The sequence below is a fragment of the Phoca vitulina genome, unplaced genomic scaffold (assembly GCF_004348235.1).
Source record: "Phoca vitulina isolate PV1807 unplaced genomic scaffold, GSC_HSeal_1.0 scaffold7, whole genome shotgun sequence".
NCBI lineage: Eukaryota > Metazoa > Chordata > Mammalia > Carnivora > Phocidae > Phoca > Phoca vitulina.
Genome location: NW_022589710.1, coordinates 41083778 through 41096899, shown reverse-complemented (window position 1 = coordinate 41096899; position 13122 = coordinate 41083778). Strand labels below are relative to the sequence as shown.

The following is a 13122-nucleotide window of genomic DNA, read 5'->3' as shown; positions in this document are numbered from 1 at the left end:
GAGAGAGAGAGAGAGAAACAGCATGAGAGGGAAGAGGGTCAGAGGGAGAAGCAGGCTCCCCACTGAGCCAGCAGCCCGATGTAGGACTCCATCCCGGGACTCTGGGATCATGACCTGAGCCGAAGGCAGTCACTTAACCGACTGAGCCACCAGGCGCCCTGATGGTTTCTTTACTGCAGGACTTCTCAGACATCTTTGGTACGTTCTTACGCATCATTATAGCAGCAAATTGTGTGCTACTCCTCCCATTTTGCTAATTCCCTCCCCTTGAATCTGGACTAGCCTCAGCAATTTGACCAATAACATGCTGTGGAAATGAGGTTTTGGGACTTGTGAGCTTTACAGTTTCCTCCCAGGCCTGTTGCAACACTCACTCTGGGGAAACTCAGCCACCATGCAGGAAGCCAAACAACCCTGAGACCGCCACACTATGAGGAAGCCCAAGCTAGCCTGTGACAGAACCATGGGCAGAGATGCCCAACCAACCCAGGCACAGAGACCAGTGAGTGAAGAAGCCATTCGATGAGTCCACCCCCCACTATCTGATTGCAGCTACCGGATAAAAATAAGTAATTGCCTGAGACACCCCAAGTGAGAATTGCCCAGCTGAGCCCAGTCAACCCATGGAGCTGTAAGGGACAATAAATTGTGCTAAGCCATCCAGTTTCATGGTATCTTGTTACACAGCAAGAGATAAGCAGATCAAGGGGCACGTAGGATGATGCATCTCCCACTTACTTATTAGACCATGAACCCTTTTGTCAGTGAACCCCTGCTAGCAACTATAGGATATAGCTGGAAAATAATTGGATCATACACTAATCCATGAACTTCTGTTGAATAACCTGTGATTAGGCTGCATGGGCCTTGAGAGCTGGATCCATGCTTATCCACCCTTAAATAGCAGAGTTGTAGGTCCACTCAAGGCTCTCTACCAGTACAAGTTGACAGAATGCATATCCCACAATAATGCACGGCAATGTCATGGGCACACCTGGCTATTGGTGATACTTGAGTTGACTGAATAATCACGCCAAGCTCATAGGGTTTAGGGAAGGTGTGAGTACAACCCCTGTTTCAGATGTATCTTGAGGCCCTTTGTGCAAAGCAAATAAATGAGAACTTGACCCTTTTCCAGAACAGCAGAGGGAGTCTGGGGGCAGCATCACCCCCTTCAAGGGAGCACTAGGAACACACCCCCCCATACTGGCCAAATTCCCAGAGTGTCCAAGCCCATCCACTAGCACACAGACTGCCTCCCAACTATAAAACCAGTCCCTTCCACTACCCTGACCTCACACCTGGGTGCTGGCTGCTCAGCACAGGGAGGGAGCAGCTGAGGGCTGAAACCATGCCGGCCTCCTCAGGATGGACAGTGCAACTTGTCTTCCCTGGAGACCCTCGGGGCTCCCACATGCACGGTTCAACCTGAGTCCTGCCCAAGGCCAGAGGGAAATGTCCTGATAGTGTCTCATAATAGAGTCTAGTGTTCTGGGATTGAAGCCAATACTAGAGAGAGCCATATCCAGAGGAAGCCCACTACCTCCCAGGCTGCCACACAGAGGGAAGAGTTTAAGCTCACTAGATAGCGGCCAGGGGTGGTATCATCCACACCTCAACCCTGCATGGCATCCCCAGCCTCACTCCCCTCAGGCTGCCCCTGCTTTAAACCCTAGAGCAGTGTCCCATCACCCTGGGGACCTTCACACGGTCTCCTAGGCCTGGCAGAATCTGACCCTGGGGCCCCTTCCCTGGCCTCAGCTCTTACGGCCTCGTCCCCACCTTGCTCACCACTGCTCAGGTACACGGGACTGCCTTCCATTTCCCAAATGAGCTACATTTGTTCCTCCCTCCAGGCCTTTGGACACACTGTTCCTTCTCCCTCCCCTCCCACCCCTACTTCAGATTTTGGCTCATATCATCTCTTTTAGGAGGCTTTCCCTGACTCTCACAGATGAGCACAGGTCCCCTATAATACCGTCTCACACCTCACTTTTCCTTCACGGCACTTAACAGTTTGTGATGATGAACTATATGATCTGATTAACAATGGAATCCCCAACTCTGAAACCTGCAAAGACAAGGAGAATGTCTATCTTGCCTGTGAATACATCCCCAGCATCTAGAACAAAGCTGGGACATTCCAGCATTTGAAGGATGAATATGATCTTGTAGCAGCATCTCCCACATGGCATTACCTCCAGACCAGCTGGTGCAATGTGACAGGTCCGGCCTGTGGGCTCCTGCCACCCCAGGAGGTCACTGGGCCATGCTCCCACCCCCTGTCCCCCCTACATTACATGGTGGGCAGAGGTCTTCCACAGCTTCCTGCCCCAGCTCCACCTCAAAATTTAAGTTGTCTCTGAGATTGAGAGGTGGGTCTTTTCTCTCCTACCCCACCCGGACCTCTCTGCCACTCCAGGCCTCCCCATCTACCACCGACGGTGCACCATGGAAAACTTGGAACGCAAAAGTCCAGCTGAATGAGGCGGGCTTGGGAAGCCCTGGTCACAGGCTCCTGAATGGGCACAGGACACAGGTGGCTGCAACCAGCAAAGCTGGCCTCAAACGTCTCTCTTCCTCCTTCTGTGTGGCCCTCCCAGACCCATTCCTAACTTGTCTGTGGCCTAGAAATGCAGCCAGACCTGGCTCTGTAATTTCGCCTGGTGAAGAGCCAGCCCCCAGCCAGAGGTGGCATTGGTATCCTCCCGCCCAGGCTTCCAGGCCAACCTGTGACCCCAAGACTGTCCGAGAGCAGGTCAAGTCGCTGTTGTTATCACATGACTGTTTTCTCACCTGTGGATCCACGCACTACTTACCTGAAGTGACACCTGCTCGTAAGACCTACCTTGTTAGGTTATTTTGCCATGGGAATCAGCAGGGGCCAAGGAGAAACATGCCCTTTTTTTCTCATGATCACACAAGGACAGAACTATCTGTAACTTCTAACGCCTGGGAAAACCAAGGAACTCATCCTTGGTGACAAAGGGATTTGGGTGGCCAGACCTTAAGTCTGAAGAACAATAATAATAAAAGCTGATAGTTAGGTATCACTTATGACACGTTAACTAATTTCACCCTACGAGGCAGGGTAAGTTACAATCCTCATTTTTACAGACGAAGAAACCAAAGCCCGGTGACCCCTCCAAGCATGTATGTGTGAGTGCTGGATCCGACACCCACAGCCTGGCTCAGAGCTCTGCTTCCAGCTACGCCAAAACCGCCTTTTTCATGATTACAGAGCAAGGCTGCAAGTAGGAGCTCTGACCCAGCTGCAAAACGGGATTCCGAAAGTCAAAACCGTTTACCGAGAGCCTACTGTGTGCTAGCCGCCAACCGCTGGAGACCCAGACAAGACAGGCCTGCCTTCTGGGCACTAGAAGCCTAGTGGGAGAAGCTCCTCACAGGGCCCTTGTTCACCTTAAAAAGCAGGGATCGGAAAAGACAAAGTGTCTTTTCAAACTCAAGGAGATTGCCCTGTTCTCTCTTCCTCAGCTCACGGGAGAGGAGAGCTGTGGGCGTCTCCGTGGCATTGAACTACAAGCCATAAATTTGGTTTGGAAATGGCTAGCTCTGGGCTGACAGAGACACTATGGCAGCCATGCCAGAGACCAGCTTAATGACTGGGGGAACATTCTGTCTGCAAATAGACAGGTTAAAGAGCTTCAGAAGAAGCCCCACCTACCCCAACACATGGAGATCCTTCCCACCTCCACAAGGGCTTCCAAAAGGTTCCATCTAGAAATTACTGGTCCCTGAGGCCAAGTAAAAAAGTTCCGAGACAGCATGGGGCCATTGCTAAAAGACTGTCTTCCACCGTCTGTGGTGTCTCATTTTCATCTGTTTTAGGAACTGTGTGTATTTGTGGTTGTTTAAAAAAAAAAAAAGGCGATGAGTTCTATAAAATGGGCTTTTAATAGGACGTCTATGCCCTAATACGATCACCCAAACCTCCAGGGCCCGAGGGGACTACTTGGAGTCCACAAATACTGCTTATTCAGCCATCCATTCACGTACTTTTGTCTTCAACAAGCCTGTACTATGCACCCAGCACTGCGTGAGGCCTGGCAGGCAGGAACACAACCCACACAGTCCTGCCCCCACGGGGCTTGCACTCTAGGGTGGAGACAAGTGAGCAGACAGTGGCCGCACAGCAAGGGGACAGGAGACTGCAGGACCCAGAGAGGACTTAATCCTAGGGACTCTGCAGTGCTAAAAGCCACGCAGTCCAGCAGAACTTTCTGTGATGGAAACATGTTCTTTATCTGTGCTGTCTAATACAGTGGCCACACACCACGTGTGGCTATTAAGCACTCAACTGTAGCTAATGCAACCGAGGAACTAAATTTTTAGTTGCATTTAATTTTAGTTCACTTAAATTTGCATAGCCACGTGTGGCTAGGGGCTACCATATCCAAGAGCACAGCTATAGAGGGGGAGAGAGAGAGGCTCATCCTCCCTGGAAATTCTCCTAGTTGAGCCAAGCTAAGACCCATTGGACCAAGGCAAAAAAGAAGCAGAGCCTGAGGATAAAAATCGGTTCAATACTTATTGATCAACAGCACCACATCCCAGGAGTTCCTCAGTGTACCTGAAGTCATGAAGGTGGCTTTTTCCTCTCTACTGCGGGAGTCAGGAGCTCAGGCTACAGGTCCCAAGTGCCAACGTGTGGCCTGAGTCAGTTCGCTCGGCACACAGACCAAACTCAGAGTCTGAGTCACCCTGCGGGAACCTGAACCCCCGAGCCACAGACGTCTGCTGTGGGCTCGAGAGCAGCCATAGTTAAAGGAAGGTTTTGGTGCTTGGCGGGTGCAAGCTGTCTCCCCAGCTAGACAAAGCATGGACCATTTCTCTTGGGGGTAGGGGGGCATAGTATTTTCATAAAAATCCTCGCATACATTCCCTTCCTTCTTTCTAACCAAAAGACAACAAAAACAAAACAATTATGCTAAATATGATTGTGTAATACGGAAGCCAAACAAAAGGGGCCAGGACAATTGTGAGTTTGCAATCATCTGCTACTCCCACCCTCTCTCCTTGGGGAGTGAATGATTCCAAAGCAAACACACAGCAGTTTGTGTCCTGCTCACATTTGTAAAGTAGGACAAGCACTTGAAATACACATCAACAATCCCTCCTTCCTAGTGGAAAAGTAAGCTACTGACTGGGGGCTGTCTTCTCCATAGAGGAGACGGAGGTAGATGAAATCAGTGTCAGACCAACAACCCCTTCTGTCTGAAACGCACCCATGCCCATCTTAGCCTTCAGGCTCCAGCAGAGTAGAATGCAAACCCTGCCACAGCTTTTGCACAGAGAGGCCACGCCGGTACCACAAGCCGTGCCAGGTTTCACTGACTGCCAGGTTTCCATGACAATACAGGGAACAGCAGAGGCAGCCTAAAGTTCCATCTAGGAGATGTTCGATCCTTTATAATATGGAGTTGGCCTTGCAGTCTTAACTTCCACCTGTACCATGCTGATTTAACCAGTATCTGAAATTCTAAATTGGCATTTTCCTGCTAACAGGCTTATCTCTCAGTTTTTCCCAGGCATAGAAGAGGGGGCAGGAGCCATTATAAACAACCAGGGCGCTGGCCCAGCCACTGGGCTTAGAAATGTGAAGGCCACCATTTGGAGTGGCAAGAGGCATTCCCCTTTATGATATCAGGTTCAAAAATCACAGGCCAAACTCAACGGATCTGAGGTTTCTCTTTAATAAATGTGCACATAACACAGCTTCTGCTACTCACTTTTAATATTTTTGCTTTGCTTCTCTGTTGCTGCAAAGCAAACCACCCCCGTACTCGGTGGCTTTAAACAACTAAGCATTTCTCTCAAGTCCATGGGTTGGCTGGGCTCAGCTGGAAGGTTCTTCTGCTCCACGTGGTGTCAACTGGAGTAACACACTTGGGCTGCATTCAGCTGGGAGCGGGGCTGGGCCTTGAACAGCCCCTGTTGCGTCCCTCACTGGAGCCTCGGTCGGAGAGTCTGAAATAACTAGGCAGGCTAGCAGGCTAGGAAAGCCAGCAGGCTTTCCTCGTTTATCCATGATGATTTCGTTCGGTCCTTTATCTCTGGCCTAGATGTCTGACCGTACCACCAACCTTTTCTCCCCGTTCCAGTTCAAATTCCATACTGCACGGAGGTTACATCCTGAAGAGCAAACATTTCCATGTTTAAACATCACCATTACTTAGCTCCTTGGAGCTCCTGCGGCCTCGTGTTCATACTTCCACCCAAGCCCTCAACACACTGCACCATCATTTGTGTGTTCACATGCGTGTGAAGGACTGCCTTGTCCCTCTGTGCATGTGCAGGGCCGAACGCAGTGCCTCATCTACGGCAGCGGTCCAACACAGGTTTGACAATGAATGGAGTGACTGTCAAACCTTAGCAAAAACATATCTTGGATAAAAAAAGCTCCTTTTTTTTTTTTATCATGTACTGTGAAAAGAGATATTCTTTGTTCAACGACTACCAAAAGCTTAAAACTCTCAAACACAGAGAGTAATGTAAGCTGTTTGTTCTCTTCTTTCCTTTTAAGGAACATCTATTAGATAAGGAAAGCCATACATTAAACACAGGATTTTTCCCTTGAATTAAAGGAAAAGAAATCACAAAGACATTGAAGGGAATGTACCGGAGTGGCTGAGATAGGACCCATATACCCACGGCAGATATCATCATTAGGTAGCCAAGTGAGGCTGGCCCAGTGGGAATCCTCCTCACACAGGCCCCCGAAGCCTTCCTACTACCCTGCAGATAAGTCGTCCCCTCCATAAAGTAGGCAGTAAGCTGAGAGGCTCGGGCTTGCTGTGCCTGAAATGAGTATGTGTCAAGAGAAAACTCTGATAATCTAACAGCCAATGTGATTTACACTCTGGTTTGTCTTGCAGCCACCTTGTGCACGCACTTGACTAAGAACAACTGCCAGATGATAAAATGGTATCAGTGATTCATTTATTATATGTCAGGTTTTTGACACCCTGAATTCGCTTTTCCACAGAATTAACATTGTAAGCCATGGCCAGTCTCCAGGCCCAAACAGTGAAGTGCTACTTGGAAGGAGTGGCAAGGGGAGTGATCCCTACCCGTTTACCTGCTGTGTCGGTGACGAGCACAGTGAATGCCCCTCATGCCCGGGCCCCCAGTTAGCCCCACAGCTCTGCTCCTTCCTGCCGTGGGACTCGCTGGCCCTGGGAGAGTTCCTTCTCCCTGGACTGGGCCCCAACCTCATACCTCCTCTTCAGCCTTCCAATCTCAGTGCAAACGCTGCTTCTTTGGGGCACTGACTTCCCAGATGGGACCCCTGTGACGAGTCTCCTGTGTCACAACTGCAATTCAATGACCAGCAGTTTAATTGTACATTTCTTGCCCAGGCACCAAGATCTGGGGGCCACACCGCTGGATCCCTTGTGCCCAGCAGGGGCCTTGCCTGAAGCGGGCACTCAAGAAATACTAACTGTGGGCGCCTGGGTGGCTCAGTTGGTTAAGCGACTGCCTTCGGCTCAGGTCATGATCCTGGAGTCCCGGGATCGAGTCCCGCATCGGGCTCCCTGCTCAGCAGGGTGTCTGCTTCTCCCTCTGACCCTCCCCCCTCTCATGTGCTCTCTCTCTCCTCTCATCCTCTCTCAAATAAATAAATAAAAATCTTTAAAAAAAAAAAAAAAAAGAAATACTAACTGATCCGATGAACGAGGACAAAGCCGAGGCCCAGCCAGGCCAAGCAGGTAAGTGGCAGAGCATTCTTCATGTCTGCCTCGAAAGGGCCAGGTGGGGCTCCGCTGTTAGCTCTGGCAGCGGCAGCCGGGGTCTTCGGCGGTGGCCCTTCGGTGGGCAGGAGAGGAGAAGGGTCCGCAGGCAAAGCAAGCTTGCCTAAGGGAGGGATATTTTTCCCGGCATGTTTGTAAGTCAAAGTCCAGCTCAAGCTTTTAGAGCTCAGGCACCACAAAGCATTTCTGGGAGGTAACTCTGCTTTTGAAAGGAGAAAAAAGCCGCTCCCGGAGCCAGGGCCTGGAACAAGCAGTAGAGAACTGCATTCCAGACGTCTAGCTGCAGCTCAGCCTCTGACTCTCCGACCAGGGACTATCCACCTCTTGTCACTTGCTTCACCAGCTGCAAAACCCCACTTTAGTCTTTTTCCCCAGGGCCTGCACGTCTTTGGGAACGAAGAGCAATTTCACATTAAAACGTCAGTCACCCACCCGCTATCTAATCCATCATCTGCTTGGAAAATCCACATCCCGATTTCTGCCAGCTCGCTCTCACCCTTCCCTGACCCCACAGCCACTGCATTTACACAGGTGCAAAGGAGGGTCTTGATCTAGTGGCTTTGGAGTGGGGCGCGAGAAGATGGAGGGGGGCAGATAAGGGAGGTCAAAGGGAAGGGGAGGTCTGCAGCCACGGTGGTGTCTGCTCTTCTTCGACACACCTTCACCGCAGGGCCTGACAACAGCACGCCCCCGATTAAAGGGCTTTTCACGCTGCTGAGGGAAAGCAGACGTCCCCCTCCAGCTGTTCGGCAGCTGGAACCACTTCTGTTGTTTTAGCCAGGAGAGGCCTGACCTTTGTCACCCGGCCCCCTCCCCAAGAGAGGAATTTAGTGGTCACCCACCCCATCTACTCAGTTTCCCCCCTCCACTGTGCCCCCCACAGCGATGGGGATGACCGGTCAGGACCCCGGGGAGAAGGTTGTCGTAGGTCAGGTGCCACCGCGGGGGGACAGGAGGGGACGGAGGGTCAGCGGGTTTGACAGAGCAGCTGGGACCCTCGGTCCAAAGAGGCACTAATAAGGCTGCAAAGGTAGGGCTGACTCAGATGCTGGCAGTTCGCACAGACCCGTCCACACCCCGTGCATGCCCCCTGCCCGGCTACGAGAAAGGCGGCGCAGATAAAGTGTGGGTTAGGGTCCACGTTATCAAATTTCAAAAAAAAAAAAAGGAAGCATGATTGTAACTGAAAGAAGCCAGATTCAAAAGCCCACATACTGCATGACTCCATTTATATGACATTCTGGAAAAGGCAAAACTATTCAGGTATCAGTGATTGCCCGGGACTGGAAGGAGGAGGAGAAGGGTGAGAGAATGGGGGTGGGGAGAATATTCTCTATCTTGGTTATGTTGGTGGTCATACAACTACATAAACATTAAAAATCATAAAAGTGTAGACCTAAAAAATTACACTGTAAGTAAGTCATACTCCATAACCAAAAATAACCATAAAACTAAAGAAAAATAATGCCAAAGCATGTTTGTTTTGAATGGCACATCAGGCCTCCCATAGGCAGTCAAAGATGTTTCTGGAGATTTCTCTGCCCACTCCATCAATTACCAGGCATCGTGCTAGGTGCAGTGGGGTTTATGAAAAAAAGCAAGAACAAAGGCCCTGCCCTCCAAAGCTGAGCTAGTTGCAAAGACTTGCATCTTTGCTCCATAGGGACTGCATTTGCAACACCAGCAACCAGGAAGCAAAGCCTCAGTCACAGACAAAAGGATAGTGTGTTTGAAAACGGGATGCCAAGAAGCCCAAGATGTGGTATAGCTAACTCTTTAAAAAAGAGAGAGGGAAAAGAGGAGAGGAGAGAAAAGAAAGAAAAAAGAGGCATCCATTCAGCAAAGAATTGCTGAGCACCTAGTATGCCCCTGGGCTCTGCTGAGTGCTAAGGACAGAGCAGCTACCCCCCTGGTCTGTGGGGTCAGAGTAAGAAGTGCATTCAGACTAGAAGGATCCAGGAGGATTTCTCAGGGAAGGGGCCATCAAGGGGATTATAACGGATCTCCACAACAGGGAGGGATGTCAGGAAGGCATCCTAAGCAACAGGGACAGGTACACAGAAGCAAACTAGTTTTTATTTACTTTTATTTTATTTTATTTTTTGGATTTTATTTATTTATTTGAGAAAGAGTGAGCAAGTGAGCGAGAGAACACAAGCAGGGAGGAGGGAGAAGCAGGCCTCCCACCGAGCAGGGAGCCCAACGCTGGGCTCGATCCAGGACCCTGGCATCATGACCTGAGCCAAAGGCAGACGCTTAACAGACTGAACCACCCAGGGGCCCTGCAAACGTGTTTTTAAGAATAGATTAGGAATGACCACTTAGGGAGAAATAAAGCTCTAGGGCCAGGTTGGGGACAAGAACATGGAGGGTCTTGAAAATTCCCAGTTGTCTTTTTTTTTTGTCTTTAAAAAACTGGAAGCCAGTGAAGGAAGTAAAAGACAAGGTCAGACCTGAGCTATGGAAATCCCTGGCAAGGGTATGAAAGACCACAGAGACCGATCAGGAAATTATGAGAGCCGCATGCAGCAGCAAGGGAGAAGAAGGGGCGTACTGGGGCCAAGGAAGTGACCGGGTAGTACTGTTGGATGAGCTAAAAGCACCAAGAACCAAATAGCTGTCTGTGGGGAGGAGGACTGCTGCCCAGAGCAGGGCTGTCTGTGAACCCCATCACAGCCCTGCTGGACTCCCACAAGGTGAGGAAGAGACATGTGGGGTGCCACAAGTAGGCGTGTTGGCAAGGAAGAAGAAATGGAGGGCGAGTGGAGGCAAAACTACCTTCTTGAATGTGTGGAGTCCTTACAGCTCAAAAACCGTTTCGGTGTCGGCCCTCCTTGGTCACCAACAGGGCATCAGCCTTTCGATCAGGGGCAAACAGCATTTATGCTAGTCTCCTGCTTGCAGTCCAAGTCACTACAGATGAGCCCGCAGAACTCATGCAGTGAGGGCGTGGACAGTCAATTGCCCACCCCACCCCCACCCCTTGCCCCCACCAGCATAAATAAAAACCCCATCACTCCAAATCAAATAAACACAGCATTCTCCAGGACCCAGGACCCAGGACCCAGATTTTTTCAATTCTCCCAGCCCACAAGCACTGGGAAAAAAATAAGTAAAGGTTAAGTTCATGGTTAACAAGAAGCAGCAAAGTGGTCTTATATTCGGACGGTACCCAAGACATGGTGGGTTACAAGACAGAACTCAGACTTGGATGCAAAGCCAAGAAGACAGGGAAGGAGCTCTTAAGTGCCTGTTTGGTCTTAGATGCCCAGCCCTTCATCCCAGTGACACACACATTGGGTAGTAAGGATCTGCTACATTGGCACTATCTCTCCACCTGGCAGGAATGATTTATTCCGCCAAGGCTAGTGGCTCCTTCCGAAGTTATCCCGAATATTCTCACAGGCTCTGCCCAGTGACATGCTCCAAGTTTTCACTGGGTGTTGCTATGCGTGGAACTATCTAATAAGTCACTGAACATGCTGGTCAGTGGCAGTGGGACCCAGACACGACTCCTGCACACCCTGGCCCTGCCCCACCATACTCTGTCCCACTGTCACTACTAGCCTTCTATGCCCAGGGATATGTGATGTGTGTTTTACACCCCGGGGAACGAGCGAGGAGATTGGTCAGGATCGGACTTGCCGACTATGGGGGTGGTGGTAACTGGGGTTGGGCCCCATAAACCTGGGTGCTGGGCAGTGACTGAGCCCCTCTGTTTGGAAGGACAAGGTCCCAAACAAAATTGTTTTCACAGGAGACTGGATGGGACTCTGGGCAAAGTGGGAGGTACAGAATCTGAAAAGGATGTTCAAGAGACTCAAGATCACTTTGAGAGATTCTAGGCATGCACAGAGCGATTCGAGGGCCTAGGTGACAAAGAGACACAGAAATGAGGCGGGTCTTTTCCCCACCTCTGCATGAAACCTAGTTCAGCTCTGGCAACTGAATCAATGGCTTTGGCAGCAGCTGGAGAGAGTTCCATTGGCACAGACCCTGGTGTTCTCATGGTGGGCACCGCCAGCAATGAGGTTCCTTTGGGCAAAGGGGAAAATCATGACTAATTTGTGGAAATATTTAAAGCACCCCAATGCTGTTTGAGCAGACGAGGGTCTTGAAGTCATTGCAATTTATGAGTAAAGGTAAATGTGGCGCCATTTTGTAATCACAGACAGAAGAGGTTTGGAAATACCAGTTGTAAGAACAGACTCGAATGGGAGTGAAATCTACTTAGCAGGTTGTGGGAGTCAAAACAAGCAGCCCCGAGCTTAGGAAGAATTTGCAAAGGCCAACTGAAAATCTAGAGATCAATTTTCCACAACAGTGACACTGCATATGACTGTCAGGCTCCTAGGCTGGTCAACGAAATGCCTCAGTAGCTCATAATGTGGCAGAAATAAAGCTCACAACACTTGGCCCAGAGTAGGGTGGAGAGTGTGAGGTGGGTGGGAGTTGGATAACCCCCCCAAAAAGGAGCTAGTCAACTGAATCTGTTCACGACTGAGGTATGAGTGTGCCCACCGTATGGATGCCCGCACATGCGTGTGTGCAAATGCACACACACTTGGAAGTATCTTCTGGGGGGTACAAGCACTAGTATCTTCTGGGGGGTACAAGCACTAGCTTTGGTTCAAGAGTCTAGGGTCAAGCACGTTGACGAAGAAAGCTGCTAGCTAAGTTACTTGAAAAAGCAACAGCACTGTAAGTCTATCTCCCTCTCCTCATGGATTTGCCTTGCACTCTCAGATGTAAGTTCTTCCACACGACAGTATGCTTCCCCAAAGGAAGTGAATGGAGACCCTATTTAGTGAGCCCCGCCACCACCCACAGAAGTCATGAGCGGACACTCCTGGTCCCTCCTACAACAGGTCAGCTGTGCCAGGTGAACCCCCTGACACCCTGCAGTGTGCTTCCTGCTCCCACCCCTCACACGAACAGCCCCCCAGCATCCGGGGTGGTGGAGAAGCCCACAAGCCTCCTTTAGGACTGACTCATTTCATCTGAAAAACAGACGCTCATGCTGGCCAAGTCTCCTTTCTCATCCTGCCAGAGGGCCGCCTTTAGCCCTCACAAGACCACTACTCGGGGTTCTTGGTGCTGCCGCTGCTAGTTTTCTGACCTTAGAAGGCAGGTGTCCACTCACGTACGTTGCAGTGAGTCCTCCGACTCTAACCACTGACTGCCTTCATTATCAACACCAGCCCCACCCCAGCCCACCCAAGATAAAAGACTTCCACACGAAGTCTAAACATGGGGGGAGGAAGAGGCAGGAGCATTACACCCTCCAGGCTCCTGGGAATTATTTCATGGTCCCATAATAATTAAATGGAGAAACTAGTGTACTTTCAAT

The 13122-nt window shown here is 50.3% G+C and overlaps 1 protein-coding gene across 4 annotated transcripts in view; it reads right to left on the bottom strand.

Moving 5' to 3' along the window:
• SMOC1 (SPARC related modular calcium binding 1) overlaps positions 1-13122 on the bottom strand; it is a 152238-nt gene that overhangs the window by 83509 nt on the left and 55607 nt on the right. The window contains exon 1 of one of the 4 annotated variants that reach the window (XM_032405426.1): positions 4592-4794. The exons of the other annotated variants lie outside the window; for them this stretch is intronic. The gene's annotated coding sequence lies outside the window, so the exon portion shown is untranslated. Of the gene's footprint in view, positions 1-4591; positions 4795-13122 lie in introns of those variants that run through there. 4 annotated transcript variants of the gene reach the window in all.